This window comes from Contarinia nasturtii, unplaced genomic scaffold (genome assembly GCF_009176525.2).
Source record: "Contarinia nasturtii isolate CC-2019 unplaced genomic scaffold, AAFC_CNas_1.1 Cnas_scaffold_1371, whole genome shotgun sequence".
Classification (NCBI taxonomy): Eukaryota; Metazoa; Arthropoda; class Insecta; order Diptera; family Cecidomyiidae; genus Contarinia; species Contarinia nasturtii.
Window position 1 is genome coordinate 4063197 of NW_022198708.1, and position 12933 is coordinate 4076129.

A 12933-nucleotide genomic window follows, 5' to 3' on the forward strand; every position below is an offset into this window, starting at 1 on the left:
AATCATATTCAATTGAACTAACTTGAAGTGTATCACAACTAATGCTGTACCGGATCCAATAATATTCAAGTCCTTTTTCAGCAAATTATGCAATGATCCCATCATCTCTCATCCAGCTGACCCAGTAAGCAAAGTGCTGAATAGCCAAAATCAAATATGTTATTGCCTTCAATTATATGCAACAAGGTGTACTATTGTTCTTAGCTAAATTTATACAAAGAGAGATTATCCAAAGATCATTAGAGCTGAGTTAATTCGCATAGGTAAGCTAGTTTCTAAAAATATAAGCAAATACATTATTTTAGCGCAAGAAAAAGTGTGATAACTTGAGTTGACATGCGCATTTTTAGCAATGAAGACTGATTAGGTGCAAAAAGATTACGCGAATGTCAGCAACACAGATATGATGGAAAAGAGGATTTCTCGTTCAAGACCAAAATGCGAGGATGAAAAGTACATGCTGAATCAAAGGTGTGCAAGAGAGTTTACATCGAAAAAGTATCGGATCAATGTAATACATAACGGTGAGTCTTCAACAACAAGCGTAAAGAAAAACGAACATGCCAAGAACTGAGATGAAATTTGAACGGAACAAAAATTAAAAAAAAAAAAACACACACACACATACAACAAAATGAAAGAACGTGCAATAAAATTCTTCGAATTAAAAAGACGATGACGAAAAAACAATGTGAAGGAACAAAGACGAAAAAGAAGGGCAAAAAGTATTCAAAAATGTTATAGAGTTTTAACATTAGGTATTTGCAATAGGAGCGGGTTCTAATATATTATATACATTTTCGCAATAAAGCTATACAGTGTCGCAACTTGTGAACACTCTATTTAGCATATTTGTATTGTGTAAACATATTATGTTTTATTCTTCGCTAATATGTATCAGGTTAGCACCGCGTGAAGAGGGTCCCATTTTCATTAAATCGACATACTCGAACGAAGCAGGCAAGATTTGCTTATTTTTCTTTTTGTTTTCGTCGTCGGGTTTGTTTCTTTTTCTCTTTTTTTTTGGAAGAATTGGCTTGAAATATTCAAAAGAAATGCTTTCCATTTGTTGAATGCCCACCAATGAATCTCCATAGAATTTTCGAGAAAATTGTGTCGGCCGTCAACGATGGAACCCCTTAGTCCGAATTATTTGTAATATGTTTAACTTAAAATTTTCAGGCAATGTGTTTTCTTCGTTGTTGTCGTCAATTTGCTTAGCTACTGCTGCTACTGTGGTTGTTGTTGTTGTTGTTGGTGGCGGTGGTGGTGGTGCTGGTGTGTGCTATTTGAGGTGACTCAAACGCTGACGTTGCCGCTATTACGGGAGGTTGGAAAAATCAACAAACATTTTCGGTTTCACTGTACATTTATGTCAGACAGTACATTGAATAGACCGAAAAGACACATGCTTGCAAGTGAATGGTGTAGGAAAAATCGGAACACACAAAAAAAAAATCACACAACGATCGAATCGTAAGAAAAACTGGAGAAATGAATTACATTTTAGAAGAATCTTTATTGCACATGGAAAATAAAATACAATCACACATAGACAAATACACACATACTCTTTATCTATGAGAACCAATTTTTCTTTCGATACCGTTTGCCCGTTTATTCTTGGTATGTGCTGAAAATTCACGCAAACGAAGTACCCATGAAGAAAAACCGTGTACAAAGCACAAGGGAAAATATACAGTGGAAGGCAGGCAGGCTGGCAGTCAGCAGTGAACAGAGAATAGCGGCAAAAAAGGCCAAGCTACATATACTGAATGACTTGTGTGAACAGTCAAAGAGAGTCAAAATAGAGGCAACAACAAAAACCAATGAACCCAACAATAAGTGAAAACAGTGGCGGAGAAAATGAATCGTATATTTTCTCAAATGGATGGTTATTATACATGTTTATACATGTAGTTGTTGCCGTTTGCCCGTTTGTATGCTCGCTCATTCGCTCGTTCGTTTTTCCCATTCGCCCCGTTCACACGGGCACACTCTGCAAAGTGCTTTCGGTTAATATAAGCAAAAGTGTACACATCGAGAGATCATATACATTTACATAGAATTTAAGAAAGGCAAAGAGGAGAAGCGGATTGGTAAAGCGAAAAAGAAACTCATGAATACAATGCACGAAGGCAATACAGGCGACGAAGTCGTTCGCTCTCCACGCAATTCATTCTTATTACACAATAAGTGAAAACAGAATACATATTTTGGCATGGATATGCTCTATCCGTCGTAGTTTTCATTCCAAAACACCCCCAAACACACCAACATACCATATCAAACCGACACATTTCAATGGAAAGAATACGAAGAAGTAGCAGCAGTAGCATGCAAGAAGAAAAAGAAACGACGAACGACCGTTCAGACGAAAGCATACACCATGTACAATGTACATTTTACACAGTATGTGCGCTCCATATAGCGTACGCTATATGAAATGTAGATTATACTGAGGTCTATATTGTGTTATATATACTCTTTGCGAAAATTGCACCCTCAATCTGTAGTCGTCCATCACCGAATGTAAAAGGAGCAAAAACCGACAACGACAATAACAACAACAAAGAAAAAACGAGAAAGCGCAAAAAAAAAAACACACACACACACACCATGAAATCAAGTTGGAATAGATGGTGATAAGAAATGGAGAAATGAAGCAAAACCAAGGCAGCAGTATGAGAGTAAAAGGCGCAAAATTTGCTTCATTCGTTCCAATTTTCGTTTCTATCGTTTTTCTTTTTTAAACTTTGTTCGTTGTTGTTGTGCTTTTTTCAATTGAAAAAGAAAAAATCTTGAATGTTTTTTGACAGCTTCTTTTTTGAAAGCTTTCGTCAAGTGCATCCGTTGGCAATGTTTAAGTCTTTTTTAAGTTATGAAATCAAAATCGACATGGACTCCCTCTCAATTTTCCCATTTCATCTTGAGACGACGTCGCCATCTTCTGGCTATGTCCGTTTATGTATAAATGAATATCGTCAAAATTGATGAAGAAGCAGCAAATTCCTCGAGATGCAAGTAAAAGATGGAAAAAATTACGAATAAAAATAAAAGCGGAATTAAGATGAGAGAGAGAGAGAGAGAGAAAAAAAAACAAACTACCCGTGGAATTAGAAGAAGCAAAAGAATCAGATATGCTGAACAGAAGATAGAAATTTATTTCGCATTTCGTGCTATTTTCTGTGTGCGATTCTATTCTCGTTCGTTTTTTCATTCATTCATTCATTCTCAATATCCACCAAATAAAGAGTAGGTACACTCTACTCGAGGGTTGGTGCTGTTGATATTTTTCCCATTTTATTTGGATTCATACACATTTAAAAGGACCAAAAAGCTACCGGACTCACACCTCTCAAAAGTGAATTTATTTATATCATGTAGCTGGATGATATTCTAGCGTAATGCATACACACACACCATACGTACACACCAACTGTGGATTTAACAATAACATTCAGTTTTTTTTTCTATATGCTTATTCGTACTGTGTCGTTGTCTTTGTACGCGTCCATTGCATTATTCTATTATTTGTATTTGAGATACAGTATGCATGCCAATGGATAAAAATAAGGTTTATTTTTCTCAATTTGTGTGGGTAAGTATGACCGTGTTTGTGTGTACAATATTTTTTGTTCGTCATTTTTTTTATATTCACATTGGAACAAAAACATGGCATGTTTTTCTCTCTTTCGGTGAAGAAAATCAATTTCATTCGCTTGACTTCCATAAAAAGCGGTCGGGATCGTTTTCGGTGTAGACCGTTGAATGTTTACGTGCATAAAAGTTTCAGCGAATGTACATAGAAGAAAAAAAAAATCAAATTTTGAGCAAAAAGAAAATATATACATGCTCAAGCAGAAGCCGTTACGCCAATGTAAAAATACCTTAAACTTAAGTAAAAAAGCAAACAGGCTGAACATAGGAGAGCTATTTGCATTTGCATTATGAGCCTTTAACTTGAAAATAGGTCCGAATGCGACATATGATTTTGATAGGCATTGCATCATATTGCATAAGCTCAGCATTTCCTTCGTTGACAAAACAACATCATTAACAGGGTACCAGTGGCAAATTTTATTCTAACAGGGTACACACATCGTTAAAATTCTGCATCTAATAATTGCATAAACAAATACTTCCAAATATACGCACACTTAAACGACAGACGAACGACAGTATGCGAACAACCACTTGAAAAAGTTTCATCGAAATATTTTTGCCGCAATCAACACATTTTGGAAAATAAACAAAATAGTGTGTCCCACTCTCGTTCTATTCACTCTATCGCTCGTATTCCATTTTTTGTCGACGATTTTTTTTTGTTTTCACACACATAAAACAAGATTAGAAATAAATACGTCAACTGGTGGTGAAATTTTGAATTACCATTATTGCCAATTAAATTGTTGATTTATTGGTATATTGAATTCAAGACTATTGCAGTTGTTCTAATATTTGACCTCGAACTAAGCTAATGAAAAAACTACTTTGAAATTCACCAATACAACTAGCAGTAAAGGTTTTAATTTTAATTATTATCATCAGATGACTGAATTATTACAGATAACATTTTTTGTGTGCAGAAATGCATATTTTTCGGTACATGGTGAATATATGGTATTTAATTTATTGTCTTATATCAGTGCCGTAGTTATCTATGGAACTCGGGCTCTGTTCACGGAAAATATGAGCATCCTCGTTCAAAATCAGAGCCGAATGTATTCACTGGGTACTAGTTCTTTAAGTGTCGCTCACTTGAATATAAGAAAAATTGGAGCTTTAAAAAAATATCCCCTCTTTCACGGTACCTAATAGATCTGTCAGAAGCTTTCAAGAATTTTCAAAATGACAAGTTTGTCGAAACAAATCAAATCTATGAATCCGTAATGCCTAGCAACTACCAATGAATATATAATTACGAACACGGATATGGTTGTAACGTTACCAGTAGACTCAGTGGAAGTGGTGAATGAAAAACACGTTTGTAAGGTTATAAATATCACCTGTCACACAGAGGTTGAAGACGCCTTACTTATTGTAGGGTAACTTGCGTTCAACGTTCATGGACCTCTTCAAGCTTTATAACTTTAAGTGGTTTATTTGGTGTATCCAAAAGGAGTAAGTATACGATTGTCTCTTTCATACTTCTTTGCACAAATGGTATTTGGCCCTACCAAAAAAAAATACGCTACGGCGCTGTATTAAATGTATGTGCAAAAGTTTATGTGTGCTCACTGCACATCAGAGTTTGGTTTTTTTAAATAGTCTTTACTCTATGTGCAATTTTTCGTTATATGCGTTCCCAAAGTGAAATTCACATATTAGGGACGATCGTTAAATATAAATTGGCAACACTATTTCACTGCCTGCCTTCCTCTCTTTCTTTGTGTAACCAAAAACTGTGCTTTATTTTTTTTTTATTTATATTAAATTGAAATATGCGAAAATTGCTGGTGGAAAAATTTCATTGGCCAGTGAGAAGCCATACATAAGTGTGATGGAAAAGCAATTATTGTCAGCATACGATTTTCCTTAATCATCCAATTTTGAAGAAGACACATTATTTTGAAGCAACTACTTTTTCTTTAAACAAAAAAAAAAAAAAAATGCATTGAACAACAAACTGCTCTGTGCATTCCACTCTCTCTCTCTCACCTCCCTGTGCTGTAAAGTTTGAAGTTCTGTTGTATATGGAAAATAGAACATGGAAATGAAACATTCACTATTATAGATAGCATATACATGTTGCAAGCATTAGGAAGTTTTCTTTGTATCCGATTCATTTATTTAAAATTAAATCTGCGGCAACGATTTAACTATCCTTCGAAACTTAAAACTTTTCTAACTGCATATTATTTGCATACAATTTTTGCGGACGAAGACCGTATTCGGAAGTTGTATAAAATACATATTTTCGGTTATTTTTGCTTCAAAATATCTGCGAATACTGTGCAGTGTGCACTTTCCTTTGTTTTCTCGAAGAAAGAAAAAAAAAACCGTCAAAATGTGCTCAAAAGTGAAATGCTGGGAAATTGTCTCGATTTTTAATATAACAAATGCAATAGCGGTGATCGGTGAATCATATACCTCTATTTATATTCTAATTATATTTAATGAACAATGAATTAATATTTTGAAATGTCCATATTGTTTTCAATGAAGAAATTGTAATAAATTTTCCATGAATTGCAATGGTTTGACCTTTGCATTATGTTTTTTTCTTTGAATGGCTTATTCTTGAATTAAGGCGAATAGTGAGAAGGAGAAACGTCATACATTCAATGTGTTTCTCTTGCGTCAGCATTTATTACTTTGGAGGAATGTGGTGTCAAAAGGCGTATCTGTGACTGTATACTGATAATCCCACTCACTCAATAAACCAATTTATTAGGTTGGAACATAATGCAGAGATCGAGTTTGTTGTTTACTCCCCCGCACATAAGGACTTTGATGACGCGAATGTCATTTTAACGACTTCATTTTTACGTTATTTGTAGTAATTGAGATGAAACGGTAAGAAATAATCACGTTTTTAATTGTAAAGTCAAAATTTGCGTGTGAAAGGCGGAGGAACGGAGACAAAGAAAACGGAAAGACATTCGTGTGAAAGAAGTCGAGGACAATTAATCAATAGAATAATATTTGCCAATTCACCATTTTCCGGTTTTTTTTTTGGTATTCAATATACAACACATAGATCATTAAATTTAAATCCATCTCTGGAAGCCAATCAAATATTCAAAGGAACTCATGCAGTGCCAATGCACACAAATACACAATATGATAGCGGATGAACGTTGCACACACCCGCTCAAACTAAACGGTGGAAATCCTTTTTCAGCTGTGCGCCGATTGAAATGGCAAAGTACTTATCGGAATCATTGTCGTTGGTGATAGTGATTGTTGACACGCATGCATCGTATCGGGCCGCGCGTATCGACAGTATGACAAAATAAATTTTACAATGGCAAACAACAGATTTTCCATAAAAACGAATACAAAGCATGCACAGATAGAGAGAGAGAGTGGTGGAAATATCCATGCAAAATGTTGGTGGTATGACGTGCTCGTAGAACGTTCACGCAAATATAAAAAAGGCGAAACAACACAATATGTGTATGATGTTCACACTAGTAGCATATTTGTGGATAGATTGTACGATTTTTTTTCTATTTGCTCCTTTTGCACTCGCTCACACTTACTCGTATTCTCCCACTCTCTGTTTTACGCTCTTTATGTTTCTGCTCATATGGACTTTTACATAAACGTAACCATTATGATTTAGGCTTACACACATTTCCACACATGGCAAGAGAAAGAGAGAAAGTAGTTGCATGTGTTCATGCATATGCCGTTTTCGTTGCTCAAGAGCGGCTGTGTCCCATCCAATATTTATATGCTCAAAATATTTTTGTATGATGATAGCATGTAGAGTTGTAGACTACTAGTAAAGGTAATCTGCCATCGTTTACTCCTCTGTTTTGGCTGTAGTTGTTATTGTTGTTGAATTCAGTCTCGCTCTCTATGCTTTTCATCTGTTCATCCAAACGCGATGATGGTGGTGTACGACGAATATGTGAACAAAGTTTTGGAAAAATAACATGAGCTGTAAGGATACATAACTCGAATAACTCGTAACTCACACTACATTGCACGACACCCATGGGAAATTCAACAATATACCTATAATATTTCCTATCGTTTTAGGCGTGACAGCAAACCAAACATTCGGCTCTCAATTCGTTTACATTCAAATCAACATTTCGATTTTCTTTTACCAAAAAAAGAAACACAATTACCAATTTCCATCACTGTATTAGGCATTTAAAGGCGAATTTGACATTCGAAAAAAAAACGTTCAAAATTTCAGGTTTGAACGTCATCGAATCTTGGGAAAATATAAAAAGTTTAGAGTTTCAATTAAAAATAAAAATCTGGAATTTTTGAGAGATAAAATCAAATAAAATAATTGATTTTTGAAAAGTAATTTTTTTTTTACTTTTCGGTTCTTATGAGTGATTTTTTTATTTTTGAAGAAAATTATTGCTATTTTTTCGATTCGAATTTTTTTGGGATTTGAGTTAATCAAGAAATGAGCCTTCGTCACTGTCACAATGGTATTTTTGAGGGAGGTAAACCACTCAAGTGACGGCAAACTGCCTGCTTCATCCCATTGTTGGCGTTTTGACATTGCTGCCGCTGCTTAGTTTGTCTACTCTATTTATATAGAGTGTGTGTACAATTGAAATCCAAATAAATACTAAGTAAGTATCCACGTTCAGTGCAAATTTATCACTGCGCAATGTGTACGTATGTATGCAATGCGATTCAGTATAGATTGTATACAGGGTGTCCGATGACACCAACAATACATTTTCGGCTACCAAATGGGATTACCGAAGACATTGAAGCGGAAAAAAATGCACTTGGGATTCATTTGGATTATTGGTGGCAAATTCTTGCATATCATCATCATCATGCTGAACATCATCAGCGATGCGGAAATGATGATGTACGGTAATTTCACTTTCCAGTCGATGACTCAAATATTGTAACAGTCACAATGATGTGATTGAATTTTGGTTTTTCGCTATTTGTAAACGATTTTATGTCACAAATTTCATTCACAATAAATTCCAAATGAATAGAAACATTTAACTACACTGAATCGGTGTGAATACTAGCTGTATTCGTATCACAACCGGTTTGTCGGCATTTTGTTAACAACGAAATGAAATTAAAACATTTTGTTTTTATAATGCCATCAATGTTGATGTGCTGAAAGTGCTGAATTTAAGCGAATACCCTGTACAACCACCATGCGAGAACCTCATCTTTGCTTCATCATTTTCCATGCATCAGTCTCACTGGATACAATTTTTTGTTGTTCATTCTTATTTTTATTATATGTTCCTTTTTCCATTGCATGGTTGTACCGCTTGTATGTAGCGCGTCAAGCGTTCAGAAGTAGCAACAACAACATCAATACATTTGTGATCTCTGTGTATCTGTGCAAAACATTTGCACTGAATTTAGCGTATGATTTTTATAACATTATCGATATATCGGGATCCGTTCGTGTATAATATGTTGTTATGTTGTGAGTTGCGATATGTGTGTTGTGTTTTGGAAAAATGTTGTGTGTGATGCGCGCATTTACACACAGCATGTTCGATGTGTATCATGCTATCGTACACTAATGTGAAAATAGAGTAGACAATAATGTGCTGCTATCGGTTCGGATTCGTTTCGGTTTGGCTTTTTCGCACACAAAATTCAAATGGTGTACTGCACGTACAAAAATCACATGAATTATAGATAGGTTTTTATATCTGCGATCAATCTTTATATGGGATTTTTGCTTTTATTCGCGTAACTATATACGTATATTTGCACATAGATTGGAGAGAGAGAGAGAGAGAGAGAGAGCACAAAAGTTTGCTCTTGTGCCGAATATTTTTCATCTTTGTTATGTATTCGTGTATATATATATGAGTGTGGGTAAAACTACTTTTATGATCGTTGTTCTTTTGTATGGGTATGAGTGATCACTTTTAGTCAAACATTTCTCTCGCCAGTCCATTCTCTTTCTCTATCTCCATCTCAATCTATGTAAAATATTCTATAGAAAATATGCGCTTTGTTTTCCATATCCAAAACCACACTTACTTCAATTGCAGCGCTTTGCAAACACATTTTGTTAGTCGTTACATATAACAATGTCGATCCAGTTGGCTTCTGCTCGCTTCTATTCTCTGACGTTTTTTGAACGCTCGTATTTTTACTATGCGCACATCCATACATATGATGTCATATACCCGTAAATCAGCAAATGAAAAGCAGACTGTGCTTTTTTATTTGTTTACTTTTCACCGTCTCTTTCTGTACTGGTTGTTGAAACTCTAATACATTCATGTCGGTTTGCTTTAATTCTTCTTCTCTTTTCTGCTCTTTTTTTCATGCTGTTGCCGATTGCTAAAGAAGTACAAGTGCAAGAGAAAGATAAAACCAAATCAACGACTATAAAAAAGCTTTACTTATTCGTTTTTGTGGGGTAAATTTTGGTTTTCGGATTTTAGTTCGTGGCGAAAGCTTATGTGAGATGCGCCAGCCCATTCGACTTAAAATGCTCATTTCATCCAATTCAAGTTTTTCAAAATTTAAGCATATAGCGCAATCGATAACAATAATATATATATGAATGTCCAAGAATGAATGTGAGTCTTCTCGTGAGAGTTTATTGAAATGCTTATAGAAATGCTTATAAAAATGTTTATAGAAATGCTGACTGTCAGCAATTTTTGTATGGCGGTGTTACATTTCAATAAACTCTCACGAGAAGACTCACATTCATTCTCGGACAATCATATATATATATTTGAAAAAGTTACATTGGTTATACATGTTTGCTGAAAGTGGGTCTCCACGAAATCATTTACCCGAACATGAATGAGGAAAAAAGCGCCCACCAATTTGAAAGCACTTTTTTTTGTTTCACCAGACATTCCATCACATATAAAATATTCCATATTTAGTACTAGTATTTTGGCTCATGCAGTCGAGCTATATGCCCATTTATATAAACATTCTCTTTCTCTCTCTCTTTCCCTCTTGCACTCCTTATCTCACTTACATAATACCCAATAACGTTCTGTTGCAAACAAAGTGGCAACCGTTGAATTTTCAAGCGCATTTATACGTATAACAAGCGAACACACGAACTGATTCAAATTGAATAGACACACAGAGGCAGCGTGTATGCCATTAGGTCTTTACGTTTTTCCGTCGGAAACTCAAAACTCGTCAACATTTTCAAGCTGCAAAAAAGCACACAGACTTTCTCTCTATATTGGTGAAATGTTGAATTGCAAAATCATTTTGAGTACTCTATTTTTTAGAAATAAGAATGTCGCCACTAAGAAGGGATGAAAAGAGAACGGAATATTGCGATGATGATTGTGAGAATGAGGGGGAGGGGGTGTACCACAACTGGACATTTGCACTATCGCCTATCGGCATTGGAACGACTCGAAAATCAATCGAGTGCCACAATCATCATGTGCTGATTGTATTGAAAATGACTCTTCTCGTGAGAAAAAAAATATCCGAATGGAAGTAGTTTGTTGGTAATATGCGACTTAACTTGAATGTGTTGAATGTGTGTCGCTGCGGCTCAACACATGCACATTTTTGTGGTTCTATAAATGTGATGCTGTCAGTTTGTTTCGCTTGTTCACTTGCTCTTTCTCTTTTCTGACTCTTTGCATTGATATTATGCTAGTATGCGCATATCGGCATGTGCCGTATGCATGCAAACTGTTGGTCTCTCTGTATATAAACAGAGTTTTCAGAGAGCCAACGGAGAAGAGAGAGAGAGAGCGAAGGAGAGTGGAACGTGGAGATATAAAAACGAATGGTTCATGATGAATGGTGAATTGCGCTCCACTCCGCTCGGTTGAGCTCTTCTTTTCTCGTCTTTCACGTTATAGAGTGGTGAATTAAAACTAATTTATAATTAGCTAACTATAATTCTTGACTCCATATTGGAATATCCTAATTACTGTTAAAAGTCCTTATGCTCATTCATTCATCAATAATTATAAAGCATAAATATCACCTTTGTACTGTTCCAAAGTGGTCCAAGTGTCTCACGAGCCGTAAATTCGACTCTTACTATGTAATAAACTATAAAAGTTAGTTAGTTTGGAGTCAACACACACCAACAACATTCATAACAATTTTGGAAATCGCTCCGTTATGTGAACCAAATTGATATATGGCAGTTTTTTCGCGAGCTACATTTGCAATATTCACACTAAAATATTTCACACGTACGTTGATTCTTGCAATTATATTCCGTTACTCATTATTTTTGCTCATCGTAATATAAACAAATCGTATTTATGGCACTGGATTTTTGAATTTCTTCTAGAGATTCTCTAGTAAAAAAGGTATTGCTAAACAAAATTCCACTTAAAAACTCACAACAATCTTAATTTTTATTTCGGATTAATTCAATTGTCATCTATTTGATCCAATATGTTAATACTCTTACATAACAAAACAAATAAGAGTCATCACTCGGTATTTTCTGATTTTATTTGAAATGTCAAACTTATGAAGCGGGGTACGAACAAACACGATAACGACCGTATGTATTACAATGCACATTCACAAGTATACAGGCCAATGATGAAAGCACAACAAATATGCACAAGTAAAAATTATCAACGCGCAATAATTTTAAGCTTTTCAATTTCGTTGTGTGTCCTTCTCTCCAAAGGAAAAAAAAAAGAAATATCTAAACGAATTATTATTGTGGATTTCCTTCAGTGACTCTTGACAGCTTGACTCAGTTGGTGGCCGTTAATACATTTTGTCGCAAACAAATTCTGAAACACGACAAATTTGAAAATCAAATGGATTTTTTCAAAATGAAACAAAAATCGGTTGTTTTTTTTCGAAATGGTATATAGGTATATTTTTTTTTATTTGATTTTGAGATTTTATTGCCAAAACAGTTTTCAGTTATACAAACGTTTCAATTATTATGAAAAATTAACTTATATTACAACCATTAATTATTTAAATGTATAAAGAATGCTTTTAAATATATTTCATAAATAAATTCTAGGCAAAGGCAATTTTCAAAAACACAAAAAAACATGACATTAATATTATTGAGATAAATATTGATTGATTCACACGCGCAAATCCAGAAATGTTTTTAAAATTGCATGTTCATCAGCTAGATGAATCTCGAAAAAGAATATTATACTTATGATTGCCCGTGTTGTTCGAATGCTTGTCTGACTTTCAAGCAAATAATGCCATCATTGTTTATCAAAATGATCAAAATGACCTCCTTTGTCATCGTGAGATATTAACATTTTCTAAATCAATTAACTAACTAAAATGCCAATAGCT